This window comes from Elephantulus edwardii, unplaced genomic scaffold, assembly GCF_000299155.1.
Source record: "Elephantulus edwardii isolate Elephantulus edwardi_28Jun2011 unplaced genomic scaffold, EleEdw1.0 scaffold00037, whole genome shotgun sequence".
NCBI classification, from domain to species: Eukaryota; Metazoa; Chordata; class Mammalia; order Macroscelidea; family Macroscelididae; genus Elephantulus; species Elephantulus edwardii.
The window spans coordinates 1,724,170-1,734,987 of NW_006399787.1; the positions used below are offsets into that span (position 1 = coordinate 1,724,170).

The 10,818-nt window shown below is 43.1% G+C and overlaps 1 protein-coding gene across 1 annotated transcript in view; it reads left to right on the top strand.

Moving 5' to 3' along the window:
* The first annotated feature begins 10,206 nt into the window (after window positions 1-10,206).
* The window catches only part of GTF2A1 (general transcription factor IIA, 1, 19/37kDa), a 76,637-nt gene continuing 76,025 nt past the window's right edge, over window positions 10,207-10,818 (top strand). Inside the window, exon 1 of the mRNA XM_006884632.1 lies at window positions 10,207-10,253. The gene's annotated coding sequence lies outside the window, so the exon portion shown is untranslated. The remainder of the gene's footprint in view (window positions 10,254-10,818) is intronic.

A 10,818-nucleotide genomic window follows, 5' to 3' on the forward strand; every position in this document is an offset into this window, starting at 1 on the left:
GTGGGGGGAGAGGGCTGGGTGGGTAGAGAAGTGCAGCAATGAATGAATGGAAATCCAAATTCTCTGTAAATGTTCATTAAAATTATTTTTAAAAACCTAAAAAAAATTTAAATTCTGAAAAAGAAAATCTGCTCATTCCAGTTGTCACACACTTTTAAATGGACTACTGTGCTTAAAAACACATTACGTGACGGTTATTGCCGTCATTTTCGTCAACGTAAACACTTTTTTTTTTTTGGTGCTGGTAACTTTTTAAAAGAATTAGCTAAAACCTTTAAAATACAAAATGGTGTTTAGGTAGCACTTCTTCAGTTTTTTTTCTCACAATTATCCTTGTGAAAGGAAAGAGTTGTCCTCAGTGTTTAAGCTGATTTCTTACTGTTACACTGGACTAAAAGAATCTTCCTGCCACCTGTACTTTAGGATCTCTGTTACCTCTACTCATAACCTCTACCACCAGAGAAAAGCAGGTTCTGGAGAAGAACTCAAATCAGCTTAATTTCTTCCAGTTTTAGTAATACTTCACTATTGGAATGTAGTTAGTAGAATAACTACAAATTTCAACTACCTGCCGTGATGTATTTTATTATAAGTTGTCCATGTGGAACTCCTTGTCATAGCAGAAGTCTCCATCAAGGTCAAGATGTACTTCTTGTTGCTGCTGCTGTATGTCATTGGGTAGGACCCTCCAGAAGGTTTTCAAAGGCAGTAAATCTCAAAGCAGGAGATTGCCCACTCATTTCCTGTGGAGCAGATGGTAGATTTGAACTACAAGTGACAAATCAAAGATCATTTAGCCACTAGAATACTTTTTTAAAAAAGTATTTCTGAACAAACACTCTATAAATATTATCATCCCAAGCCACCACTATTTTACTTGTGAATCAAGTTGAGACATAATTAGTTGAGATTCAAGAATCAGAGAAAGAAGAAACCATGTAATTAAATACAGTGATTAACATTAATTATATCTATAACACAACACCAGGCCTTCTCTTGGGAATACTGGCAAAGTCTTTTCACTAGTAGACGAACCATGTGGGTAAAGAAGTCACACTGATTGAAAGTCAGTGTTACATTGCACTGATTGTCAAGCATATGTCAAAATGTGTCTAACTAAAAAAAAAAGTGTCTAACTCCTCACTTCATAGCCATTGAGCTGTAATTAACTCATATCTGACCCTCCAGTGAGTTTTCTAAGGCTGTAAATTGGATAGAAAGAAATTGCCCATCTTTTCCCCTCATTGCTGCTAGTGGATTTGAACTGGCAGAGAAACGGTTAAACTTTAGGTTAGCAATGTAATTCCCTTCAGAGACTGTACCACCTGAGCCCCTGTAACTGTTTAATTGTCTAATAAACCCAAATGCACTAATGTTAGGAGATCTTTTAGTTAAGCATTCGGCTATCCACTAAGAGATATGCAGTTTGAACTCGCCAACCACTCTGAAGGAGGAAGATATTGCAGTTAGCTTCCATAACAATAGGTCTATGACATTAGAAATCCTTTAGGGCAATTCTACTGCCCTGGAGGGACACTGGTAAGGAAGGAAGAAGTCCAAGCTCACTGAAGGCACTTGCAAAAAACAGGTTCCAGGAAATTGATGGAATACCAATTGACATGTTTCAACAAACAAATTTAACACTGGATGTGCTCATGCATCTATGTCAAGAAATCAGGATGACAGCTGCCTGGCCAACTAAATGGAAAAGATCCATATTTGTTCCCATTGGAAAAAAAAAAAAGGCGATCTGACAGAATGTGGAAATTATTGAACAATATCATTAACATCACATGCAATTAAAATCTTGTGCCTTCAAGTCTCCTGCAACTCATAGCAACCCTATATACATTAGTTCTGAAACCAGCCCTATCCCGAGGCAATCTCATAGTCTCCAACAGACCTAATCCTATAGCTTCAGTCACTGAGTCAATCTATCTCATCTTTGATCTTCCTCTCCTGCACTGTTCCTCCACTTTTCCAAGCACGATGTCCCTCTCCAAGGACTGGTCCCTCCTGGCCACGTACCCAAAGCATGTGAGACAGAGCCTCAAAATCCTTGCCTCCAGGGAGCAGCCTGGTTTCACCCACTCTGGGATAAGCTTGTTTGTTTTCCTGGCAGTCCAACTCAAAGGCATCGATCCATCTTCTATAATTCTTAGTTCTTGTTCAGCACTCAAATGCACAGCAAACAATTGTGAAGACCATGGTCTGGATCAGGCATCCTTTGTCTACACACTGACATCGTTCCTCTTCAGTACTTCAGAGAAGTCCCTGACAGCTGACTTTCCCAATACAATGAATCTTTTGATTTCCTGATTATAGGTGTCAAGAGTATTGATTGTGGAACCAAGCAAGCTGAAGTTATAAACAATCTCAATATCTTCTCCATACATCATGGTGCTGCCAATTGACCCAGTGATGAGAATCTTTGTCTTCTTGATATTGAGCTGCAATCCATACTGAAGACTATAGTCCTTGACCTTCTGCAGCAAACACCTCCTGTCCTTTTTTGTTTCAGCGAGCAAGCTTGTATCATCTGCATACCGGAGGTTATTGACGAGTCTTCCTCCAATCCTGATGCCACATTCCTCCTCCTAAAGCTCAGCCTCCAGAATGATCAGTTCTGCATATAAATTGAAAAGGCATGGAGATTGAATGCATTTCTGATGTACATCTTCCCTGATCCTGAACCATGCAGTGCTTCCCTGCTCTGTTGTGACTACTGCTTCCTGGTTTAAGTTTCACATGAGGACAATTAAGGGTTCCAGGATTCAAATTCTTCTCAAGGTTAGCCAGAATTTGTTGTGATCCACACAGTCAAATGCCTTTGCATAGTCAATGAAACACAGATAGACATTCCTCTGGTACTCTCTGCTTTCAGCCAGGTTCCATCTTACATTGGCTATAATGTCCCTAGTGCCATGGCCTCTTCTAAACCCACCCTGGCAGTTCTCTGCTGATTTATACTATTCCAATTATTTTTGGATAATCTTCAGGGAATCAACAAAGATTCAAGCTGGATTCAGAAGAGGCCATAGCACGAGGTATATCATTGCTGATGTCAGATGGATCTTGGATGAACACAGACAATAACACGGATGCAGTCTACTCTTCACTTATTGGTGATGGAGGGAACTAAATTAGGCTCTTCCTTAGTGCCTGCAGCTGCCTTTGGAGCAAGCATATTGTACGGATCCCGGCCTTTCTGAGCAGCCATCATGACCTCCCGCTCCAACCCCGGTGCCTGATGGTCATCGGTAGGCACACCACCTCCAGACGCCATCGAGTGCACGGCGGCGACCCCATTGGGACCGCAGACCCTCAAGGCCTGAGCAACCAATGCTCCAGCTCCACGAAGCGACCTTGAAGCCATAACGCCTGCGACCAGAAGCAGCAGCCCAGCAGGTTTTCAAAGGCTGTGATCCTGAGGGAGGAGATGGCCCGTTTCCCACCTCTTGGAGTGGCTGGTGGGTTTGAAATACGTGCCTTTGGGTTGGCAGCACACTTCATTCCCATCAAGCTACCAGGGCTCCCTAGAGTCAGCATCTAATTGATGGAATTGGGTTTGCTGCTGGTTTGAATCTTGACAGAAGCAGACTTCAAATCTTTCTGCCTTGGAAGAAGCGTGTTCAAACTGCTCATTTTCCAGTTGGCAACCGAACACCACAAACTACAAACTACAGTGCCCCAGGCCTCATTTATTGTGCCACACAGGGTCTTTGAAATGGAGTTTGCTTTGTTATATTAATTAAGTTATATCCAAATAGGCTGAGTTTTAAATGCAATCACCATTGAATTAGAGAAAAATCAGAACACACTCAGAAACATAAAGAGAGAAGAGGAAAACAGACAATTGCTACAGATAGATGTAATGATATGGATTGCTGGCCTTTACTAGAAGCTGAAATATACAAGGAAGGACCTTCCTCTAGAGACCCACCTTGAGTCTGAACGTCTAGTCACCTAAACTCTGCAACAATAAATTTCCGTTTTTTAAAGTTACCCATTTGTGGCAGGACTAGGTAGCAAACAGCTCTAGGTAATAAATATCCTTATTCAGCTTTATCATGCAAATTCATGGCCAAACTTGCTTCATTAAGGCTTCATTTTGCCTCCAATTTTGTGTTATTTTGAAGCAAATCTCAGTCTCCTATTATTGTTGTTGTTATTGCTGTTATGTGCCGTCAAGTGATTTGTGACTCATAGCGACCCTACGTACAACAGCCCTAAACCCTGTTCTATCCTGTGCCAATCACACTGCCTCTGACACACCCATCCCGATTACCCCAGTCACTGAATCAATCCATCTCACAGAAGGTCTTCCCCTCTTGCGCCGTCCTTCCACCCTCCCAAGCATGATGTCCCTCTCCAAGGACCTGTTGTTCCTCCTTGCAACATGTCCAAAGTATGTCAGACGAAGCCCCAGAATCCTTGCCTCCAAGGAGTAGCTTGGTTTAGCCCTCTCCAGGATGAATCTGTTTGTTTTCTTGGCAGTCCATGGTACATTCAATACTCTTATCCAGCACCACAGCACAAAGGCATCAATTCTCCTTCTGTTCTCCCTAGTCATTGTCCAACTCTCTGATGCATAACAAGTGATTGCAAAGACCATGGCCTCTATTAGATGCACCTTAGTCTCCAGAGAGACACCGTTGCTCTTGAGTACTTTAGAGAGGTCCCTAACAGCAGACTTTCCCATCGCAATACATTTTTTTATTTCCTGGCAAGAGTGTTGACCGTGGAGCTGAGCAAACTGAAGCTGTGAACAATCTCAATCTCTTTGCCATCCATCCTGATGATGATCCAGTGGTGAGAATCTTTGTCTTCTTGACATTGAGCCTCAGTCCATACTGAAGGCTGCAGTCCTTGACCCTCTGCAGCAAGTGCATGAGGTCCTCTTCAGTTTTAGCAAGCAGGGTTGTATCATCTGCATTATGCAGATTTTAAATTCTTAAATTTTTTTGTTTGCATTTAAACGAAATTAAAGGTCTTGAAAGTAGGACTGGTATAAAACTTAAAAATATACAAATAGCCTTCATTTCACTAGATAGCCAGCAAATAATTGAATTTCCAATTATCTCATCTTTATCATCTTTTCCTTTTACCGTTTATTTGATGCAGAATCCAAATTAGGTCTATTATCAGTGTCTCCTGGTTTAGCTCATATACAATGAAACAACATGCTGTCTGCTCTCTTGCCATGTCCATGAGCAGCTGGAGATGAGGCCATGAAGACTGGTAAGGTTTTCATGATCTGTTTTTCAGGAGAAGTCACTAACCTTTTTGTCATAAACCAACTCGCCCAGAAGCTCTTCTGAAATCTGTTCAGCACCATAGCAACACTGATGCCACCTGAGACAGGTGGGAGGTGACTGGTCATGAAGTGCTTCACCCAGAAAGTAAACTGAGTCTCTCACATGGAAGGTAAGAATTTTCTTACAGAACCATTATTGTCACCAGTGTTCCTTATCAGTTTTCCTTAAACCCGTTACCATTGAGCTGACCCTGTCTCCAATTCATGTCAACCTTGCGTTTATCAGAATAGAATTAAATTCCATAAGGTTTTCAATGGATGTTTGTCTTGAAAGTAGAACAGCAAATCTCTTTTCTCTAGCACTTCTGGGCAGACAGTCAAACTTTTGATCACCAGCTAGTCATGTTAACCATTGGCTCTGCTGTGGAGAGTAAACCTTCTGAATTCTCTGCCACCTCCTGTAGATTCGACCTTAACGGATAGGGACACATTTCTTCATTTAGTAAACAATCAGAATTTGCATAGCATTCTATCATGTGAATGTACCACAATTCCTCAATTCATTTGATTGTGGTTGGACATTTGGGCTGTTTTCATGTTCTAAGCATAGTGTTTTTGAAACATTATATAACATTGTATTTCTATCAATATTTATAATTTCATTTAATAATCAGTTGCCAATTCATTAAAAGTTATTTAAAAGCAATACTACTCTAAGCACGTTTGAACTTGTTACCTCTCTATACTCACACCATCCACCTCAACACAAACAAAACACTATGCTTTTCTGTGTGCTTAATTTACTTTCTAGTTTGTTTTTTAAAATTTTATACTGATTTATTTACAAAGTTGGAATACATTATTTTTCACTGCTGTGTAATATTACATTATGTGGATGTACTAAAGTTTCTCTATCCAGTCAATTGTTGATGGGCACTTGGGCTGCTTCCATCTCTTTGCTGTTGTCAATAATGGAACAACCACTATGGAAGGCAGTCTGGAGCTTCCTCAAAAAGTTGGAAATATAAATACCATTTGTGTATGTGTTTTTAAAAAGCCTAGAACAGGCAGCTTGAACTAACTGTTAAGAAATGTAGTAGGAAAGTGAGAGTAGAGGAGGACTGGTTGCTGTTAGAAAAAAATCTCAGTTTTTATACGTACTAACAAACTTATACCTAAACTTGTTGGTGGAACAGAGCAAGGATTTGATGGCATCTAAATACATTTTATAAGAAACATAAATGCAGGTTTTACACATGACTTTCACCTGATGGTATGCATAGGAATCAGATTGATTACATCTGTGGAAAGAACCACTAGAGAAGCTCAATATCAGCTGTGAAAACTAGGCCAGGTGCTGATTACCAACTACTCATATGTAAGTTCAAGACCACCAACTACTCATATGTAAGTTCAAGCTGAAGCTAAGGAAAAGTAGATCAAATCCATGGGAACCAAAATATGACCTTGAGTCTATCAGAACCATCTCAGGAGCAGGTTTGAGGCCTTGAATACCAATGAGCAAAGACGAGTTGTGAGAGAATATCAAGAGTGTCATCCAGAAAGAGTGCAAACGGTCTTTACAAAGACAGAGGACAAAGAAAAGACTGAAATGGATGTCAGAAGAGACTCTGAATATTGCACTAGAGTGCTAAGAAGCCAAAGTACAGGGAAGAATTCAAAATACTAAAGAACTGAACAGAAGATTTCAAAAGACATTGCGAGAAGACAAAGTAAAATATTACAATGAAATGTGCAAGGAGCTGGGGTCAGAGAATCATAATGGCTGAACTCGCTCAGCATTTCTTAAGGTCAAGGGACTGAAGAACAAACCCAAACCTCAACTTGCTATAATCAAGGATACTTTGTGCAGAATATTAAGTGATCCAGGAAGTATTAAAGAAGATGGAAAGAGTATACAGAGTCACTGTACCGAAAGGAATTGGCAGGCACAGAAGAATTTAATGAAACAACATATGAGCAAGAGCCTATGGTGATAAAGGAAGAAGTTCAAGCCTCTTTTAAGGAATTGGCAAAAAATAAGGCCCCAGGAATGGATGGTATACCAATTGACGTATTTCAACTAACAGATGCTGCCATAGATGTGCTCACCAAGTTGTGTCAAGAAATCCGGAGGACAACCACTTGGCCAACTTACTGGAAGAGATCTATATTTGTTCCCATTCCAAAGAAAGGTGACCCAACAGAGTGTGGAAATTATCAAACATTATCATTGATATAACATGTAAGCAAGATTCTGCTGAAGATTATCCAAAAATGACTAGAACAGCACATCAACAGAGCTCTGCCAGAAGTGCAGGCTGGGTTTAGAAGGGGTCATGGTACTAGGGTTATTGTAGCTAATGTTAGATTGATCTTGGCTGAAAACAGGGAGTACCAGAGGAATATATATCTGTTTCATTGATTATGCAAAAGTGTTTGACTGTGGATCATAACAAAGTGTGCCTGACTCTGAGAAAAATGGAAATCCCAGAATATTTGATTGTGCTAATGCAAAACTTATACTTGGACCAGGAGACAGTTGTCAGAATAGAGCAAGGAAACTCTGCATGGTTCAAAATTGGGAGGGGTGTATGCCAGGGATGTGTTCTATCTCCATACCTTTTCAACCTATATGCAACACAGATTATCTGGGAATCTTGGCTGTATGAGAAGTGTGGCATCAGGACTGGTGGAAGATTCATCAACAATCTCCGTTATGCAGATGACAAAACCCTGCTTGCTGAAACTGAGGAGGACCTGAAGCACTTGCTGCAGAAAAGGTCATGGATTGAGGCTAAATGTCAAGAAGACAAAGATTCTCACCACTGGGCCAATTGACAGCATCAGGATGGTTGGTGAAGAGATTGAGATTGTTCACAGCTTTAGTTTGCTTGGTTCCACAGTCAATACTCTTGGCACCAACAGCCAGGAAATTAAAAGACGTATTGTGATGTGAAAGTCTGCTGTTAGGGACCTCTCCACAGTACTGAAGAGCAATGGTGTCACTCTGGAGACTAAGGTGCGCCTGATACAGGCTATGGTCTTTGCAATTACTTGTTATGCGTCAGAGAGTTGGACAATGACTACGGATGATAGAAGGTGCTTTTTTTATACAAAAAAAACTTCTGTGTATTTGATAAAGTCAACTTAATATAACAAAAACAATTGAAATAGCTTATTAAAAGTGTCCTTATATAGAAGGTGCTTTTGAGATAGATGCTTTTGAGCTGTGGTGTTGGAGAAGAGTATTGAATATACCATGGACTGCTAAGAAAACGAACAGGTTCATCCTTGAGAGGGTTAAACCAGGCTGCTCCTTGGAGGCAAGGATTCTGAAGCTTCTTCTGACATACTTTGGACATGTTGCAAGGAGGGACCAGTCCTTGGAGAAGGACGTCATGCTTGGGAGGATGAAGGGACAGTGCAGTAGATGAACACCTTCTATGAGGTGGATTGATTCAGTGACTGGGGTAATGGGGGTAGGCGTGTCAGAGACAGTGAGATTGGCACAGGATAGAGCAGGGTTTGGGGCTGTTGTACATAGGGTCTCTATGAGTCGCAGGCAACTCACTGGCACATTAACAACAACCACAACAAAATCAACTCCCATTTGAGTCCTAAAGGCCTCAGCTTTCTGATCTACTGGTAAGAAGCTGCACTACAACACAATTCTAAGGCAAGCCATTCAAATCCACAGAAGAAATCCTGCAGAAGGAAATCCGATCTTTTCCTGTCTGAAAACCAGCTGGAGGGTCAGCTCTTGGTTGGTTCTGACTTGAAGGCACACAACAATCATTTCCTTAAATTCTCGAGGCTCTCTGCCCTTCTCCCTCTAGCAATTAAATCTGATTTTAAGTTTACAACTTAAGCATTTTTGTGTTGATAGGCCTCTTGAGGATAAATTCCCTCATTCGTTCATCCTAAATTCCCTAGCCCTCAAATATGCCTTCAGACAAAATTAGGTAGCGAATGTTCGCCCTTCAAACAGCATTTGGTGTTGCCTAAGAAACAGAATCCCTCTGGGTAGAGGTCAAAAAAGGCTGCTGAGTGGCACTACAAGACATAGATGTTTTCTGCCAACTCTCGCACAGGGAGGCCACAGGGAGAACTGGTTGTTGGGTGCCCCGTAGGGAGGGTAACGTATTTCAGATGTGATTCGTCAACTAAGTGCTGGCCATATGGAGTCACAGCATTTAGGCAACATTAAAACAACCTGGGTAAGTGATCGTGATTTCACAATCTATATAGGTGTTTTCGTTTCTTTAAAAAATTGTTTTCAACACTTCTTCGAGTGTTAAAAGCCACTTAAAAAAACCCCACATGGGGAGCGGGGTGGGGGGGAGAACGGGGGATTGTTACACCAATAAAGGAATTTCTTTTCAAAGAGAGGAGGGGAGGGGTGGGCAAGGAGAAAAGTGCAACAATGAATGGAAATCCAAAATCTCTGTAAATGTTCATGAAAATTAATTTAAAAAAACGAAAAAAAAAGACCCACCCCACATTAAAAAAAGTCCCCCACATAAAATCAGTAGAGAAGCTGAGGAACTTAGTAACGGGACTCATGCGTGACAACGATCTATAGGCAGTTCTGGAACGCGACAACATAGGCCCAGATCAGTCATTTCCGAGTCCACCCTGGGCGAGAAGCGTTAATGCCGCGGGGCTGGCAGCCTGATCTCACTTCACGTTCGGAGAAATGACTCCGCACTTAAAGCCGTGTCCAGAGTCCCAAGTCGCCACGGGCCGGAACGGACCACGTGACCAGGCCTCCTCGGGGCCATTCCCGCCGAGGGAGCCGCCACTGTTCCCCGCACATGCCGCAGCTCCGGCGGCGCGGAACCACCTGGCACCGGCGGAAGCAGGCTGCTGGAGAAGCCCCTGTTTCTAAAACCCGCGCCTTCCCCGGCGGCGCTTCGCCAGCTTCTCGCCCCAAATGGGTGGCCGAGGACTTCCGCCCGAGTGCCAACCACGTGATCACGCGATACTTGGGGAAGTAGCGCTCAGACCCGCCTACTCCAGTCCCCGGGCTCCGCCCGCCCAGCACCCTCCACGGCCAGTGACGACGCGGCCTCCGCCCAGGCGCGCCTGCGCACGCGGCTCTCGAGCTCTGCCCCGCCCACCGTGCCCCCGCCTTTTCCGCCCCTCCCTCCCCCTCCGCCCTGTCTCTCGGCGGAGCGGCGGCGGCGGCTCGCGCAGCTTGTTGGCTCGCTATATAAAGGGGAGAAGCAGGCGGACCGGACGGCTGGAGCTGCAGCCGGTGGCGGCAGCGTCTGCGCGGGGAGCGGCGGCCGGTGGTTTCCCTCCTTCGCGCGGGGTGGGGAGCGGGTAACGCCCCCCAGACCCTACAAGGGTCGTGCCTTTTTTTTTTTTCCCCCCAAGAGGCGATTCTCGAGGTTTTTAACCCCGAGAGGAGTGCCCCCTCCTCCGGCTCCTCTCTCCGCTTCCCTCCTTACTCGGTCAGGTTTCGATTTGAAATTTTTGTCCCAATCGTGCGGAGGCTCGGGTCACCCGTCCGGGTGTTTTGGTTTCGTTTTTCTTCTTTTTTTAAATTTTGGTTT